Raw genomic sequence first — 18,581 nt, 5'->3', positions numbered from 1 at the left:
GGACTTGCTCTGGAGCCTGAATAAGAGATAGGATTGGATTTGGAAGTGAGAAGGGAGAACAGCTGTATTCCTGAGAAGGTAGAATGAACAACATAAGAAAAGGAACAAAAAGGTTTCAGTCCGAACTGGTGGGGTGTACTGGAGTACAGTGAAGAGAACATTATGGCTGGATTAAAATTGGGTGGTTGTGAAGTCTGGCCTTTTAGTGTAGACATCATGCAATATTTTGAGTATTTTACCCCATGGGTAATTTTTCACTCTTCTCCCACTCTCTCCCCTCTGGAGTCTCCATTTTCGTTTTTATATCCATGTGTACCCATTGTTTAGTTTCCACTTATAAGTGAGAACATGTGGGGTGTGACTTTCTGAGTTATTTCACTTAAGATAATGACCTCCATTTCCATCCATGTTGCTACATAGATGTTCCATTCTTTTTTATGGTTGCATAGTATTCTATGTTGTATATGTACCACATTTTCCTTTTATCCAGTTCTCCATTGATGAACACTTAAGTTGATTACATATCTTTGCTACTGTAAATAGTGCTGCAGCAAACATATGAGTACAGGTATCTTTTTGAGAGAATAATTTCTTTGCCTTTGGGTATATAGTACTGGAGATTGCTGGATTAAATAGTAATTCTATTTTTAGTTCTTTTAAAAACCTTTGTACTGTTTTCCATAAAGGTTGTGCCAATTTATATTCTCAACATTGTATAAGTGTTCTCTTATCTCTGCAAACTCACCAATATCTGTTGTTTTCTGACTTTTTAATAACTGTCATTCTGACTGGTGTGAGATGGCATCTCACTGTAGTTTTAATTTGCATTTCTCTGATGATTAGTGATGTTGAGCATTTTTTATGTTTCTTGGCTGCTTGTATGTCAACTTTTGAGAAATGTCTGTTCATGTCCTTTGCCCACTTTTTGAGGGAATTGTTTGCTGCCTTTTAGATTCTGGATATTAGCCCTTTTTCAGAGCATAGTTTGCAGATATTTTTCTCATTCTATAAATTGTCTGTTTACTTTGTTGATTGTTTCTTTTCCTGTGCAGAAGCTTTTTAGTTTAATTAAGTCCCATTTGTGTACTTTATTTTTGTTATATTTGCTTTTGAGGACTTGGTCATAAATTATTTGCTTAGGCCAGTGTCCAGAAGCATAAACCTCATGACTTAATCTGTTTTACTTTCTTCCAGAAAACCTGGGAGTCAAAATTCTAAGTACTCATCTCAAGTTGTAAAGATGTACAAAATTAATCATATTAGGAGACATAGATGAGAGAATTTCTCTTTGGGCCTTACTGCAGCCTAGAGAAGAGATTACTCTGCAGTCAAGGGGCATGGTCAAATTAAAGTTTGCTACGTTTTTTTTTTTGTCTTGCACATAACTGGAAGTGAATGCTAAAAAGAAAATAAATATTATTTTAAAATAAAATTACTGTTTTTTCTTTCTTTAGCAAGGCAAGCAAGTACCTTCCTAAGTCTAGCCCCATGCTACATTTTAAACCTTCTGTTTAACTACTCTTCTCTGTGCACATAATTGGTCCATCCTTAACTGAGTCCCTTGTCAGTATTTGAACATACTTTACTACTCACACACTCATGCTGCTCCTCAAAATGTCCTTCTATGCCTTCTCTGCCTGACACACTTCTGTTACATTTTTCAATACCCAGCTCAAATGTCACATTCTCTACCTTATCCTACCTTTTCAAGTAGTTTTCTTTCCATCTATCTTTATGGGGTTTTGTTTGTTTTCTTTTTTTGAAATAGGGTCTCACTGTGGTGCCTAGGCTGGAGTGCAGTGGTGTGATCTTGGCTCAATGCAGCCTAGAGCTCCTGGGATCAAGCAATCTTCCCACCTCAGTATCCCAAGTACCTGGGAATACACCACAGGCACACACCACCATGCTCCACTAATTTTTGTATTTTTTGTAGAGATGAGGCCTCACTTCATTGCCCATGCTAGTTTTTGTGTTTTATTAGCACTTGGCATATTCTTTAATATAACACTTACATTGCCTTTAAAAGTTAACAAGTCCCTAGGATTCTAGAAAAAATGTACTTATTTTTGTTTTGTTTCTCCTCCCTATTGTAGTGCCTGGTACACTGCTACAACTCCATAGGTATCTGTGGGTTTCGAAATGAATTGTATAAATTTGGATTAATAAAGTGAGGCCAAATTACAAAAGTTCTTGGACAGTAAACTAATCTGAATTATAGCCTGAAAATATGGTGAAACACTTAGGATTAAGAGAATGAGAAAATGTGCTGAATATTTGGGGAGACCAATAAAGCCATCATAGTCTGCTCTCTGTCTTCAGCCTCCCCAACACACAACTAGATCTAAACAGTGATGGTGTCGTGTGTTGGTAACAGTATTAGCCAGAGGAGTGGTTGTGCAAACTGGTCAGTACAATCCTGATTAAGCATTTGTTATTTCATATATTTACTAACATATTTGAGAAGTGGTTTCCTGAAAGCATAATGGTTAAGAACAAGGAGTTTTAATCCGAGAGATTTAGGGTGAAATATAGACATTGCCAGTTACAACTGTGTGACTTTGGGCAAGTTATTTTCATTGGTGAAATAAAGATAAAGGCACTGACCTCATATGATTGTTGCAAAGAACAGCACTTTGCCTCCAATAGTAGGTACTATAAATCACAATATGATTGAGGCTTTCTCTGACAAGTATACTCCATTTTATCAGGGGGATTCCCCCAGGATATCCCATTGAAAATGTGCCAGCATTAGGTTATTCCATATGCAGTTAAAAATGGGAATTCCAGATTGAGGGATAAACCACGGAGGCATAAAATACATGGCATGCTCAAACAACAAGTATCATGACTCCTTCATCTACTCCTACCTCCACATCCCTTCCCATAGATTGAGGCAGCAGCTAATCTAGGCCTAAACTCCTCAAACCTTACTCTCGCCTTGAAATACTATGGGATTTCTGGGTCTCGCTGAACTATGAGAATATCCCCAAGTCACTAACTTGTTTTCAAGTGTTTTCTGCTAATGTACAGCAATATGGTAAAGTGGTTCTCCTACTTCTTTCTGATCAGAAATTTTACCTGGGATCATGGAGATCCACACCCTCAATTTCTTCAACTCTTCTTCAGCCAGCCCATTCTACACTACAAGGATTGTATCCATCCCTGCTGTAGAGGCTAACTTCACCTTGTAGGTTCTCCATCTGGAATTTCTAACTTCCCATTGCACAACGCACATCATGCACAAGTATTAATGATACATGACTGACCCCTCGGATAGAATATTTTTACCTATTCTATGCTACCCTTAATGTAGGATTCATAACATTTTATTCATACAAAAGAAACGTCTACCATACTTAATGAGAAATACATATGTTATTCAAAATCCGTAGGGATCATAGGGGCATATATGAAGTGATTGTACTGTAACACATGTGTAGCATTTCACTCAAAAATTAATCACTAGTAGTTCAATCTTTATGCCCAAGATTCCTCACTTTACACTACCAGCACTTACTCTGTCTCCTAACAATAGCTTCATCAGCTCCCCTGACCACAGTCCTATGCACCTTTCTTCCTTCCTGGCTTCTCTGTAGCATTTGCTATTTATTACTCATGTGTTTCTTTCCTTCAAACAGGCATCCTGAAACCCTCATTTCATAAAATATTTTAAGTTTGTAAAAGATCCTCCAGTTACCAGGATCCACCTGCCTCAGAAAACAGACAAGGACTTGTAAATGGCACTTTTTTGAATTAACATTATTGTTTTCTGATCACACAAAAACAGATAAATAATCATGTAGGGATATTAATGGGTAAGCTGTCAAGAAGTTCAGGGACTCTATGTCAACAAGCCCCTGAGGTGTTTTTAGTCTGTTTGAATTTACTCAATTTCTCCAACTTTCTGAAAATTTTCCAAACTGATTTGGCCATTTCCACCTATAAGTAGTTTTGTAACATGAATGGCAATATGCCTAAAACTGAATTTACCTTGTTTACCCAACTTGCTCTCCTGATCAATTCCCATTTTTAACACTTCTATTTTTCCTTAGTAGTTCATGTTTGAAAGCTAAAAACAATCCTTAGCATACTTCTATACTTTTTCATATCCAGTACGACATTGGTTAATTCTTTTTCCTAAATGCCTCTCAATGTGAAGTCCTTTCCGTAGTCGCTGCTAACCTATTCAAAACCCTCCATACCTTCTGCCCGAGTACTATAAACTCTGAGTCTACCATCTTGCAATTCTTCCTGCCCATCATTGATAGATGATTCTTAATATCATTTCCCTTTTGAAAAATCTCCAATGGCTCCCATTGCTTAATTGTTGAATTAGTAAGAGTTAGTATCATTAATTATTGTTTAATGACTGATTCAAACAAGTAAGAAAAATGATATTGGAAGTGGGTTTGGCCCATCACAGGAATGCTGAGGTATCAATATGTTGTACAAATAATTAATCATCTTCTAGAAGTACTTGGCCAAACAAGAAGAAAAATGAGAAAAAATTATGAGAAGAGGAGGAGGAAAAAGAAGAAAAAGAATGAAAAGATAGGGGAGAAGAGGAAGGGAAGGATGGGGAGAGAACAGATGAAAGAAAGAAACTCATCTAAGGCTATTACATAATTGCCTCTTTCCAGATTGCTTACTTCCTTTGAACATCTTGATTTCTCTTTTTGTGCAAGTCCAATTTTTAAGAAAAATCAAGTTCATTCTAAGTAAAAACAAAAAAAGTAAAATTTATAAACTAAAGAAAAAACAAATCACTTGACTTTAATGCTTTCCTGGAAAATATTAAACTAAAATAGCTCTCTCTATTCCAATTTTCCAATTTAGAAACAGGAAATAGAAAAATATTTTGTGGCTTTCTCTCATAAAAGACAGAACATTCTGTATATTTGAACCCTGCATGGCTCAGATGTGGTGCTTAACATGCCTTTTTTTTTTCTTTTTTTAAGATTTGTTTCTGTTACCTTTGCTTATGTGTCGGTTAGTATGTCAAAGAGAATATCAAGACTGATGAATGGTAGTCTGTACTTAAGGCATCTTATTGGTGCAAGAAATAGAAAGTAAACAACTTTAAAAGTGAAAAGCAAGCTTTCTCTACTAATCTGTGTTTTTAGGAGTGAATGCAGAAGCATGATTGAGAATGAAATTAATGGTCAGAATATTCTTAAACCAAAAATAATTTTGTTTTAAAGAATAAAAAGTAATAACTGCTGCTGGTTTTAATATTGAGCTTGGCTCTTTAAGTCGCCCAGTAAGAAATCCATCGGGATGTAGACCCTAATGTGAAGGAGTTGAGTTAAGGTCGTTTAATTAAATTTAAAGATTTTCCTACCCATGGGAAAGGGCATAATTAGTTGTTTTCTAACACATTTGACCTGAAGATGCTTGAATCAGCACATAATTGAATGTATTAATAGAAGTAGCAAATTCTAATTATGAGACTTAGTTGTTGGGGTAGTGGAAAAAAGAAGTTATTCATTATTTATTCGAGAGAGTTCAAACAAGTGTAGAAGAGGGGGAGGAAAAGAGGCACTTACCAACTGTCTCAGGTCCACAATTGTGCAGCCTCACATGGTGGCTCTTAGGAGAATCGGGCAGCTGAAGATATGAGTCATTTTGTTATTCCCACGAAAGATCTCAATCTGCATGCCAGATAAATTACCACTAAAAATAGAGTGAAGCACTCACAGCAGTAAAATGTACCAGCTGGACTGATGCCTGCATCACAGATTAACTCTGATATATTGGGCTTTGGTATGTTGCTGTGATGTTTCTGAGGGCACATATATGCAAATCTACACACTAACAAGCTGTTCTCAAATGGAGTTCCACTGAGTAAGTACTTGGGTTGTGTGGTGCTTATGCAAGTTTGAGTAAGACATGGCTTCTTTTTAAAGGAAAACAAGTCTCATGAACTCTTACTCCAAAATTGTTTTAATATGTTAAATACTTACACATGTAAAAACTACGAATTTAAACATAAATTCTTATACTTATCAGCTCTTATACAATTAAAACAACAAAGCAATTTATAAAATAAACAATGAACCAGTAAAATTCAAATCAACAAATTTGTGTGACCAATGATACTATTTTGTTGATCTCCACTCAATACCCAAGATATGCTATTGGCTACTATGGCAGAGATTCTGCTGAGTTTATCATGCCCAACCCATTGTGTGCCTTGTGGTAACTCAATTCTCAATCACTCTTTTATATTTGAACTAATGCAAAACTGACCCTTTTATTATATGCCATGAGGGCATTTGGCTTTCATTTGCATTAACATGAATGACATTTAAATATTAAGCAATCCTTTTTTTCTTATTACTCCTAGATAATTAATGTGGTATTACTAATCAAAATAAACTAAAACAAATAAACTCAGATGCTGAGTACACTGTATATTATTTTGCTTTCTTAGCAGATATAGAAACTACTATTTTTTTCTTCTCACTCATACATGCATTCATTCACTCAACAAAAAAGGGTGTTTTCTATGTATTAACTATCGCAAATAATGATCATGATTATGATCAATGCTGCACAATCCCTGGTCAGGGAAAATTTTTAAAACTTTAAACGTTCAGCTATAAATTATATATCCAAAGAGCTACAATTTGTGGCTATGTTAATAGGGTTAAGAAAGTACGAATGTAGCAGAGCACATCTCATTGGACTGGGAAGTGAAGCCCAATTTAAAAATAATTACAACAAAAGTAATGATGATTCTTATTACATTTCACACATACTCTTGAGTGCCTGATAGGTGCAAATCATTGGTTGGGTGTTATCTTATTGAATCCTCACAACAAACTAATGAGATAGTTATTATTTTCATCATTATATAGATAAGGCAATTGAGATGCAAAGGCATGCAATTAGTAATAGAGCTAAAACTGTAATGCAAGCAGAATAGCTCCAAAATATGAGTGTTTAATTGCACTTATACATCAAAGAGTTGGTATTTGAACTGAATACTTTATAATTAACAAATAGGAATTGAGCACATACAATATAATAAATTATATCCCATATACATTTATGTTATAAAACTATTAATACATATTATAAATTTAATAATACTGTGGTTAATTGTATGTGATAGTTGTAACTTGGCAATGCAGGCCTGGACTTTAATCCTTATGGTAAAATTGGAAATGGAAGAAGGATGAAATATTCCTATGTATTTTATTTTATTTATTTATGTAGTCATTTGTGCCATTTACTTTAATAATCAATCAATGCCACTTTGAAAAAATTATTTTTTAATATTTCTTCTACTTCCGCTTGTAACCCTGTTAATTGGGAAATATGAAAACTTCTTAAGAAAAAATGTATTTCTGCTCCCAGATCAAATGGTGTTTTATTTAAAAGAACAGCACAAAATATATCATTGTGTCTATCACTTCCTTCCACACTACTAGACTTTGGACTACTACGAAGAATTTGCTGGCACCCCTGAGGATCAGCACTGGCCGTACTCCTTGAAGGCCATATATAAGTAGAGTGTCTGAGTAAATTTGGTGGGCTTTCTTATACAGTAACTAGGGGCTATAATTTAACTGATGCTTGATTTTGATATAAACTCTGTAATCTAAAAAGAATAACACACACATATATACACACACACACATATATATATCTATATATACACACATACATATATCCTGAGCTTGCCAAAATTCAACTTACCAACACACACATATAAACAATGAGCCAGTAAAATTCAAATTAACAAATTTGTGTGATAGATACTATTTTGTTGATCTCCACTCAAAACCCAGATATGATATACATATATATGTCGATTTCAACTTAACACACATACACGTATATACATACATATGTATCTATGTATATATACATATACATCTATGTATATATACATACATATACATATATACATGTACATATATACAATTATATATGTATATGTACATAGATATATGTGTATATACACATATATGTGTGTTGGTAAGTTGAAATTGAAACGTGTATATGTTGGTATGTTGAAATTTACATATATATGCTATATCTGGGTTTGAGTGGAGATCAACAAAATAGTATCACACAAAATTGTTGATTTGAATTTTACTGGTTGTTTATATTACATAAATATGTGTGTTGGTACATATATACACACACACATGTACCAACGTACATATATAGATACGCGGGTGTCTACATATATGTACATATATGTATATGTACATATATAGTACCTATGTATATCTACATATATGTACGTATATACATATATCAGTCAAGTTGGTTCTTTGGTGTCTCACAGATTCCCAAGATCACTGTTTCACAAAATTTGATCTAACATTGATGGATGATGTGCCTTCATTTTATCTCTTGGCCTATAACAAAGAATGTAAAAGAAATAGTGTGTTATTTCACATGGAAGTTAATATAGGTGTAATGAGGTTTTATAATGTAGTTGGCATTCTAATAACAACTTCATCATATTCTTTTAACTTTTAGGTTCTGGGGTACATGGGCAGGTTTGTTAAATAGGTAAATCGCATGTCACAGGGGTTTGGTGTACAGATTATTTTATCATCCAGGTAATAAGCATAGTACCTGCTAAGTAGTTTGTCAATGCTTTTCCTCCTCCCACTGTCTACCCTCAAGTAGGTCCCAGTGTCTATTTCGGTCTTTGTGTCAATGTGTTCTCAATGTTTAGCTCCCACTAATAAATATGAACATGTGGTATTTGGTTTTCTGTTCCTGTGTTAATTCACTTGGGGTACTAGCCTCTAGCTGCATCCAAGTTGCAGCAAAGAAAATGATATTATACTTTCTTATGCCCACATGGTATTCCATGATGTATATATACCACTTTTTTTAATCCAGTCTACCACTGATGAACATGTAGACTGATTCCATGTATTTGCTATTGTGAATAGTGCTGCGATGAACATACTAATGCATGTATATTTATGGTATAATGGTTCATATTTCTTTGGATATCCCTATAAGGGATTGCTGGTTGGAATGGTAACTCTGTTTTAAATTATTTGAGAAATCACCACACTACTTGTGACAATGGTTGAACTAAGTTACATTCCTACCAGCAGTTTATAAGTATTTCCTTTCCCTGAACCTCACCAGCATCTATTATTTTTTGACTTTTTAATAACCTTTCTGACTGGTGTGAGACAGTATCTCATTGTGGTTTTGGTTTATATTTCTAATGATTAGTGATGTTGAACATTTTTTCAAACGCTTGTTGGCTACCTGTATGTCTTATTTTGCAAAGTTTCTGTTTATGTCCTTTACCCACTTTTTTAATGGTGTTATTTGTTTTCACTTGTTAATTTAAGTTCCTTACAAATTCTAGATAGTGATCCTTATTGGATGCATAGTTTGCAAATAATTTCTCCAATTTAGTAGGTTGTCTGTTGATAGTTTCCTTTGCTGAAGCTCTTTAATTAGGTCCCATTGGTCAATTTTTGGTTTTGTTGCAATTGAGTTGGTGTGCTTATCATGAAATCTTTGTCAGGGCTGTGTCTAGAATAGTATTTCCTAGACTATCTTCCAGGGTTTTCATAGTTTTAGGTTTTATATTTAAGCTTTAATCCATCTCGAACTGAGTTTCGAATGTGGTGTAAGAGAATGTGGTGTAAGAAAGGGCTCCAATTTCTACATATGACTAACCAGTTATCCTACCACCATTTATTGATAGGGTGTCCTTTCCACATTGCTTGTTTTTCCATTTGTTTGTGTCCTCTCTATTTGAACAGTGTTTTGTAATTCTCATTGTAGAGATCTTTCACCTTTCTGGATAGCTACATTCCTAAGTATTTTATTCTTTTCATGGTTATTGTGAATGAGATTTTGTTCTTGATTTCACTCACCGTGTAGATGCTGTTGATGTATAGGAATGCTACTAATTTTTATAGATGGATTTTGTATCCTGAAATGTTGCTGAAGTTGTTTATCAGATCTAGGAGCTTAAGGCAGAGACTATCAGGTTTTCTAGGTATAGAATCATATAAGCTGCAAGTAGGCATAGTTTACCTTCCTCTCTTCCTATTTGGATGACTTTTATCTTTCTCCTGCTTGATAGCTCCAGTTAGGACTTCCAGGACTATGTGGAATAGTAGTGGTGAGAGAGGGCATCCTTGTGTTGTTCTGGTTTTTGAGGGGAATGTTTCAGCTTTTGCCTATTTGATATGATATTGGCTGTGGGTTTTTCGTAGATGGCCCTTCTTATTTTGAAATATGTTCCTTCAATGCCAATTTGATAAGGGTTTTTATATATGAAAGCATGTTGAATTTTATGGAAAGCCTTTCTACATCTATTCAGATGATCAAGTGATTTTTGTTTTAGTTCTGTTTATGTGATGAATCACATTTATTGACTTGTGTTTATTGAACCAAACTTGCATCCCAGGGTAATGCCTATGTGATCATAGTGGATTAGCTTGTTGAAGTGCTCCTGAATTGAGTTTGCAAGTATTTATTTTGCATCTATGCTCATCAACAATATTGGCCTGAAGTTTTCTTTCTTTCATTGTGTCTCTGCCAGGTTTTGGTGTCAGAATTATGCTGGCCTCATAGAATGAATTAGGAAGGAATTCCTCTTCCTCAATTTTTTTGAATAGTTTCCGTAGAAATGGTGCCATCTCCTCTTCATCTATCTGGTAGAATTTGGCTGTGATTTCATCCTGGCCTTTTTCTGGATGGTAGGCTTTTTATTACTGTTTCAACTTCAGGACTCATTATTGGTCTGTTCAGAGATTCAGTTTCTTCCTGGTTCACTCTTGGGACATTGTAGGTTTCCAGGAATGTATCCCTTCCTTCTAGGTTTTCTAGCTTGTGTGCAGAGAGGTGTTTGTAGTAGTCTCTCAGGATGTTTTATTTCTGTAACGTCAGTGGTAATGTCCTCTTTGTCATTTCTGATTGTGTTTATTCAGATCGTCTTTTTTCCTTTATTAATCTAGCTAGTGGTCTTATTTGTTCTTTAAAAAATAAACAGCTCCTGAATTCACTGATCTTTTGTTTGATTTTTGCATCTCAATTTCTATCAATTCATCTCTGATTTTGGTTATTTCTTTTCTGTTGCTAGCCTTAGGATTGGTTTTGTCTTGTTTCTCTGGTTCCTCTAAGTGTGATGTTAGGTTGTAAATTTGAGCTCTTTCTAACTTTTTGATGTGGGCATTTAGTACTATAAACTTTCCTTTTAACTGTGTCCCAGAGATTCTGGTATGTTGCATCTTTGTTCTCATTTGTTTACCCAAAAGTTAATCAGGAGCAAGTTGTTTAATTTCCATGTAATTGTATGGTTTTGAGCAATTTTCTTAGTATTGATTTCTATTTTTATTGCACTGTGGTCTCAGAGTGTGATTGGTATGATTTCAATTTTCTTTGAATTTGATGAAGATTATGTTATGGCCACTTGTGTGGTCAATTTTAGAGTATGTGCCATGTGCAGATGAGAAGAATGTATATTCTGCTGTTTGGAGTGAAGAGTTCTGTAGATGTCTTTTAGGTTCAGCTGGTCAAGTGTCAAGTTAAGGTCCTGAATATCTTTGTTGGTTTTCTCCTTTGATGATCTATCTAGTACTTTCAGTGGGGTGAAGAGTCCTACTATTATTGTGTGGTTATCTAAGTCTCTTTATAGATCTCTAAGAACTTGCTTCATGAATTTGGGTGCTCCTGTTTGGGGTGTATATAAATTGAGAATAATTAGGTCTTCTTGTTGAATTGAACCCTTTACCACTGTGAAATGCCCTTTCGTTGTCTTTTTGGTCTTTGTTGGTTTAAAGTCTGTTTTGTCTGAAATTAGAATAGCAACCCTTGTTTTTTTTCCTGTTTTTCATTTGCTTGGTAGATTATTTACTATCTCTTTACTTTGAGCCTATTCCCTATTCATGTCAATGCATGGGAAAAGGTTCTCTTGAAGACAGCACACCATTGGGTCTCGCTTATTTATCCAACTTGCCACTCTGTGTCTTTTAATTCGGTATTTAGCTAATTTACTTACAAGGTTAATATATGTGTGGATTTGATCCTGTCATCTTGTTAGCTGGTTATTATGCAGACTTGTTTGTGTGGTTCCTACATAGTGTCAATGGTCTATGTACTTAGGTGTGTTTTGGTAATGACTAATATCAGTCTTTCCTATCCATATTTAGCACTCCATTCAAGATCTCTTGTAAGTCAGGTCTGGTGGTAACAAATTCCCTTAGCATTTGCTTGCCTGAGGAGGATCTTATTTCTCCTTCACTTAAGAAGCTTAATTTAGCTGAATATGAAATTCTTAGTTGGAATTTTTTTAACAATGCTGAATATAGGCCCAATCTCTTCTGGCTTATAGGGTTTCTGCTGAAAGATCTTTAGCCTCATGGGGTTCCCTTTGTAGGTGACCTGCTCCTCATGTGTAGCTGTATTTAACATTCTTTCATTTCAACCTTGGAGAATCTGATGACTACATGTCTTGGGGATGATCTTAGTATCTCACAGAGGTTCTCTGTATTTCATGAATTTTAGTGTTGGCCTCTCTAGTGAGGTTGGGGAAATTTTCACAAATAATATCCTCAAATATGTTTTCCAACTTTGTTTCATCTTCTTTCAGTGATATTACTGAGTTGTAGATTTGGTCTCTTTATATAATCTCATATTTTTCAGAAGTTTTGTTCATTATTTTAAATTTCTTTTTTCTTTATTTTTGTCTGACTTAGATGAGAGATCCAGTCTTTGAGCTCTAAGAATCTTTCCTCAATTTCATCTATCCTGCTATTAATACTTCCAGTTGTATTATAAAATTCTCTATCAGATCAGTTTGGTTATTTATTATAATGGTCATTTCATCTCTCAGATTGTGCATTTTATTGTAATTTTTAGATTCATTGGATTGGGTTTTGACTTTCTTCTGAATCTCAAGGATCTTTGTTCCTATCCATATTCTGAATTCTATGTCTGTCATTTCAGCCATTTCGGCCTGGTTAAAAATCCTTGCTGGGGAACTAATATAGTCATTGGGAGGAAAGAAGACATTCTGACATTCTGGCTGTTTGAGTTGCCAGAGTTCTTGAGCTAGTCCTTTCTCATTTGTGTGGGTAATGTTCCTTTAACTGTGGTGAAATTTGAGTATGGTCAGTTGACTTCTTTTCTATAGGTTTTCAGAAGCGCAAGGCTTTGTGCAGGGTCTTTGTAGCTGAATTCTTGTCCTTTGTTTCAAAGGGGACTATACTAACAAAGTATTTTGAAGAGTAGATGGCACTTAAGTGTAATTACCAGTAGGTAGGTTTTTGCTTAGCCGTATAGCTCTTCTGTATTTCCTCAGGGCTGCAGCCATGCTCTGTCTCAATGTTCTGAAAGTGGGGACTTCTTTCTCACTCAAGTGCTGGCTGCAGATCTTGGGTTGGCACTTTTGTGCTGCACACCACTATCCAGGGGTATGCTTAGGCTTTAGGTTTTCTCTCCAACTTGGAGGCAGCAGGGTAAGAGTGTTTGGTAGTGGCTGTGGCAGACGGTCTTTCACTTGTCTCCTGGGGTTCCAGCCCAGAGAAATTAACAGTTGCTACCAATCAGTGCCATCAACCCACAGGCAGGGCAGCTGTGTTGTGGACCCAAGATGGTGGGGAGGGAGGACTTGCCTACTCATGAGCAGGGGGACTCATGGGGGAGACAGACTAGCCTCTTCTTCTTAGGGCAGCTGCAGCTTGCTAGAGGTATGGATAAAGCACTCAGGGTCTTTGTTCCTTCCCCAGTCTGAGGGCAGCAAGGGCAATACCAGTACAGAGGGACTTTCAGTTGCCTATGGCAGCTCCACCTCAGACAAACATAGAGCCACTGCTACCGACAATATTCAGCCAGAAGGTGGGGTAGCTATGTTGCTGGCGAGAGCTGGGGACCCCACTTGGTGAAGAGCAGGTAGTCGAGGGCTTATGGGAGAAGAGACTGGGCTCCTTTCCTTATGGTGACTATGGTATACTGGAAGCACAAGTAAAGCCCTCAGTCTCTTTGTTCCTTCCCTAGTCCAAGGGCAACAGAGGCAGATCTGCTGCCATAGCAATGGCAGAGGAGCTGTTGGTTGCCTCTGAGAGTACCACTCCAGAGAAAGACAGAGCCACTACCAGTGGGAATCCTCATCTGAGGGTGGGGCAGCTGTTCTGTGGTTCTGAGCCAGGGGTCCTGTCTGGTGTAGAGTGGGGGATAGGGGCTCACTGGGAAGAGCTCCTGGGCTCCTCTCCATATGGTGGCTGTGGTGTGCTGGAGGTGCCACCATAGCAATCAGGGCCTTTATTCCTCCCCTAGCCCAAGGGCAGCAAAGATGGTGCCACTGCAGCTGCAATGGCAGAGGGGCTGTGGGTTGTCTCTGGGATAAAGGTAGAGCAGCCACCACCAACTGAAGTGTTCAGGAGGAGGCAGGGTAGCCGTGCTGGAAACCCAAGTCAAGAGGCACTGTCCGGGGAGGAGTAGCAGGGTTGGAGATCCATGTGGAAAATAGTCTGGCTGCTTTTCCATAAGGTAACTATAATGTCCTAGAGGTTCACATTAGTTCCTAATCACTGAACTCTCTTCCAAGCCTAAGGGCAACAGGAGTGAGGGCTGCAGTAAAAATAGTGGCCTGCCTGCTCACTCTAAAAGCGTCACCCCAGGGAAGTGCAGAGCTGCTACCCTGCAAGAGCCCAGGGGGAGGGTGGCTGGAATCTCAGCCTGGGAGGCCCCACCCAGGTATTCTTTCAACATAAAAATCATCTTTCAACTCTCAACTTCCATATGCATATTCAAGGATTCACAGAGAAAGCAGAGTACTGCTAGCAGTCAGGATCCCAGATCCATAGTGGAAAATAATTATACAACTTCAGAAAAGGGAATTTGCTATGCCAGACTTATCAGAGAAGTATTCAGGACATAGGTAGGGTTTGAAATAGGCCCTGAAGTAAGAAATATGATGGAAAAACAAATTTCATTTGCTGATCATAAATGTACTGTGAAAAAGATGATACAAACAAATGGAAAAACACTCCATATGGATTGTAAGAATCAATATCATTAAAATGGCCACGCTGCCCAAAGCAATCTAAAAATTCAATGCTATTCCTACCAAACTACCAAAGTCATTTTTTTCACAGAATTGTAAAAAACTATTCTAAAAAATTCACATGGAACCAAAAAGCGTGAATAGCCACAGCAATTCTAAGCAAAAAGAACAAAGGCAGAGGCATTATACTACCTGACTTCAAACTATACTAATAGGTTACATAACAGAAACAAAAATGAACATGCAAAAACAGAAATATAAACCAATAAAACAGGACAGAGAACCCAGAAATGAAGCCACACCTACAGCCATCTAATCTTTGACAAAGTCAGCACAAATAAGCAATGGGGAAAGGACTTCCTGTTTAATAAATGGTGCTGGGATAGCTGGCTAGCCATACACAGATGATTAAAACAACCCCTTCCTTTCACCAAATATAAAAACCAACTCGAAACAACTTAAATATTTAAATGTAAGACTTCAAAGTACAAGAATCCAAGAAGAAAACCTAGGAAACACCATTCCGGACAGCAGCCTTGGGAAAGAATTTATGATTAACTAACTTTTCAAAAGGAATTGCAGCAAAAACAAAAATGGACAAGTGGGACTTAATTAAAGAGCTTCTGCACAGCAAAAGAAATTATCAACAGAGTAAACAGACAAACTACAGAATGGGAGAAAATATTTGTCAACAGTTTATATAACAGAGGTCTAATACCCAGAATCTATTAGGAACTTAAACAAAATAACAAGCAAAAAACAACCCCATTAAAATAAAAATGGGCAGAAGACATGAACAGAAATTTCTCAAAAGGAGACATACCAGTGGCCAACAAACATATGAAAAATATGCTCATCATCACTAATCATCAGAGAAATGCAAACAAATACCACAAGATACCATCTCACAGTAGTCAGAATGACCTTTTTTTTTTATTATTATACTTTAAGTTCTAGGGTACATGTGCATAACGTGCAGGTTTGTTACATATGTATACTTGTGCCATGTTGGTGTCCTGCACCCATCAACTCGTCAGCACCCATCAACTCGTCATTTACATCAGGTATAACTCCCAATGCAGAATGACCATTTTTAAAAAGTCAAAAACCAACAGATGTTGGTGAGGCTGTAGAGAAAAGGGAACACATACATTCTTGGTGAGAATGTTAATTAGTTCAACTACTGTAGAAAGCAATGTGAAGATTTCTCCAACCACTTAGAACAGAACTACCATCGGACCCAGCAATCCCATTACTAATGATTTCTAGGAATAGAAATCATTCTACCGTAAAGATACATGCATGCAATTGTTCATTGCAGCACTATTCACAATAGCAAAGTCATGGAATCAAACTAGGTGCCCTTCAACAGTGAACTGGATAAAGAAAATATAGTACATATACACCATGGAATACTATGCAGGGCTAGAAAAAGAATGAATTTTTGTCCTTTGGAGCAACATGGATGCAGCTGGAGGCCATTATCCTAAGCAAATTAATGCAGGAACAGAAACTCAAATACCACAGGTTCTCACTTACAATGAGAGCTAGCCATAAGTATTCATGGACATAAACATAGCAACACTAAATATAGGGACTCATAGAAGGGGGAGGGAGGGAAGGGTTAAAAAACTCACTGTTGGGTACTATGCTCAGTACCTGGGTGACAGGATCATTCACACCCCTAACCTCAGTATCATGCAATATACCCATATACCGAACCTGCATATGTACCCCCTGAATCCAAAAGAAAAAAATAAAAATAAATAACAAATGAATGTATTATGAAGAAGAGAAATTCACTTTCTTTGGCTAGAAATTAGTAATAGAACTAATAATAAATATCTGAACTTGTATACTTTATCTCACACGCAATAAGATTGGCTCTTAAGAATAGGGTCCTGATTCAACTATGATTTTTATTTGCCTGATTTCCTTTTGGATAATGAAGGCATCTTTAGTCATCATCTCTTCTGAGACATTTGTGTAAAAAAATTTTAACAAAAGAACAATGGAAACCTGAAGGCCCGGCATGGTAGCTCATTCCTGAAATCCCAGTGCTTTGGAAGGCTGAGACAGGAGGATCACTTGAGGTCAGGAGTTCAAGACCAGTCTGGGCAATACAACAAGACCTCGTCTCTGCAAAACTAAAAAATAAAAACTATCCAAGTGTGGTAGCACACATCTTTAGTCTCAGCTACTTGGAAAGTTGAAGCAGGAGGCTTGCTTGAGCCCAGGGCTTTGAGGGGTGACCTGAGACAGGATTAATGGCATCAAACTGAATATAACCTGTTTGGAAAACAGAACGTTTTAGCATTTCCTCTCCCTTTATACTTTACCACAATTAGAGGATGCAAGTTGGGAAATCTGCATTATAGTTTCCCTGGAGAAGCAAAAGCATATAAAGAATGAAACAATTTACATAGCGAGATGATTAGAAGAGTAAGAAAACCATGCAGAAGCCCTGAAGTATCAGAGCTACATCTTCGCAAAATGGCATTCTACTCCAAGAAAATGTTCAGGCTTAATGTCACCCAATATCAGGTAAAACCAAAATTATTTTAAACAGTGATTAAGATTAACAATTAATATTTGGGTGTCTTTATTTTGTTCTAGTCTTTCCCCCGGAACAGTATCACTATTCATTATAAATTGGTTCATGGATATAACTTGTCATTTTAACATGTAGTTTTTTGTTGTTTATAAAATTTGAAAGTATGAGGAAGTGTGGGTTCTAACACCAGTCTCAGTTAACTGTGGTGATAACCATATCCATTCATTTGGACCATGAAGTGTTGTAAAGCTATCACTATGCACCTGTTGATAATTTATCCGAATTACAGATGCAGCTTGTGGGAAGAGGAAAAAGTATCTATATTTATTTGCTTGGCAAACCCAAAACTCAGAAGAAATACCAATAGTCCTTACAGAAATGCTATGGCTGTATGTCTAGCATGATACTATAAACAAATAGGTGATTACCTAAGGCCCCCATAGCCAACAGGACTGTGAGAAATAAATTTAGAGATGCGATTACATGGCTGACTTGGATCCTCTAGGGAACATACAACAACTCTCATATAATTATGCAGTGAGACTTTGAGTGGTAGCTATGGAATAACTAGTACTTCCATTTTCAACATTTGACTATTTTAAACCAGCTTTCTCTGATACCAAATGCCTGAAGGGTTCTATAAAAACGTTTAACATATTTTAAATGCAGTAGCTTTACAAATACTTGGTAATTTAAATGATAAACTTCAGATACCCTTCATAACTCCTTCACGGCTCTGAATTCCATATTACATCTGGTTTTGTTTTAGATATCATCTGAAATGTAAAGACACTTTCATCACGTTTGAAGTAAAATGATTAATGAAATGTACACTAACAATATTCTCTGAGACATTTCTAACCAGTCATCAAGGATGGTATACAACATGTTTCTTAAAAGTGGTATGATAGCATATTATTCTAAATTTGGTTACTCCCAGAAAGTCTAAAGGAACATTACCAAGGGATATAGCTCAATGATTATGCAACCTCAAGTAAATGAATAATTTAGTTA

At 36.5% G+C, this 18,581-nt stretch overlaps 1 protein-coding gene and 1 non-coding gene across 2 annotated transcripts in view; both read left to right on the top strand.

Annotated features, from left to right (window-relative positions):
• LOC112627483 overlaps positions 1 to 18,581 on the top strand; it is a 131,861-nt gene that overhangs the window by 92,271 nt on the left and 21,009 nt on the right. The window lies entirely within an intron of this gene.
• LOC112628189 lies at positions 16,916 to 16,995 on the top strand. Its single transcript, XR_003120360.1, has one exon. It is a non-coding gene; the product is annotated as a small nucleolar RNA SNORD11 (small nucleolar RNA).

This window comes from Theropithecus gelada, chromosome 7a, assembly GCF_003255815.1.
Source record: "Theropithecus gelada isolate Dixy chromosome 7a, Tgel_1.0, whole genome shotgun sequence".
NCBI classification, from domain to species: domain Eukaryota; kingdom Metazoa; phylum Chordata; class Mammalia; order Primates; family Cercopithecidae; genus Theropithecus; species Theropithecus gelada.
Note: the sequence above shows the minus strand (reverse complement) of the source record. Positions and strands in the feature narration are given on the sequence as shown.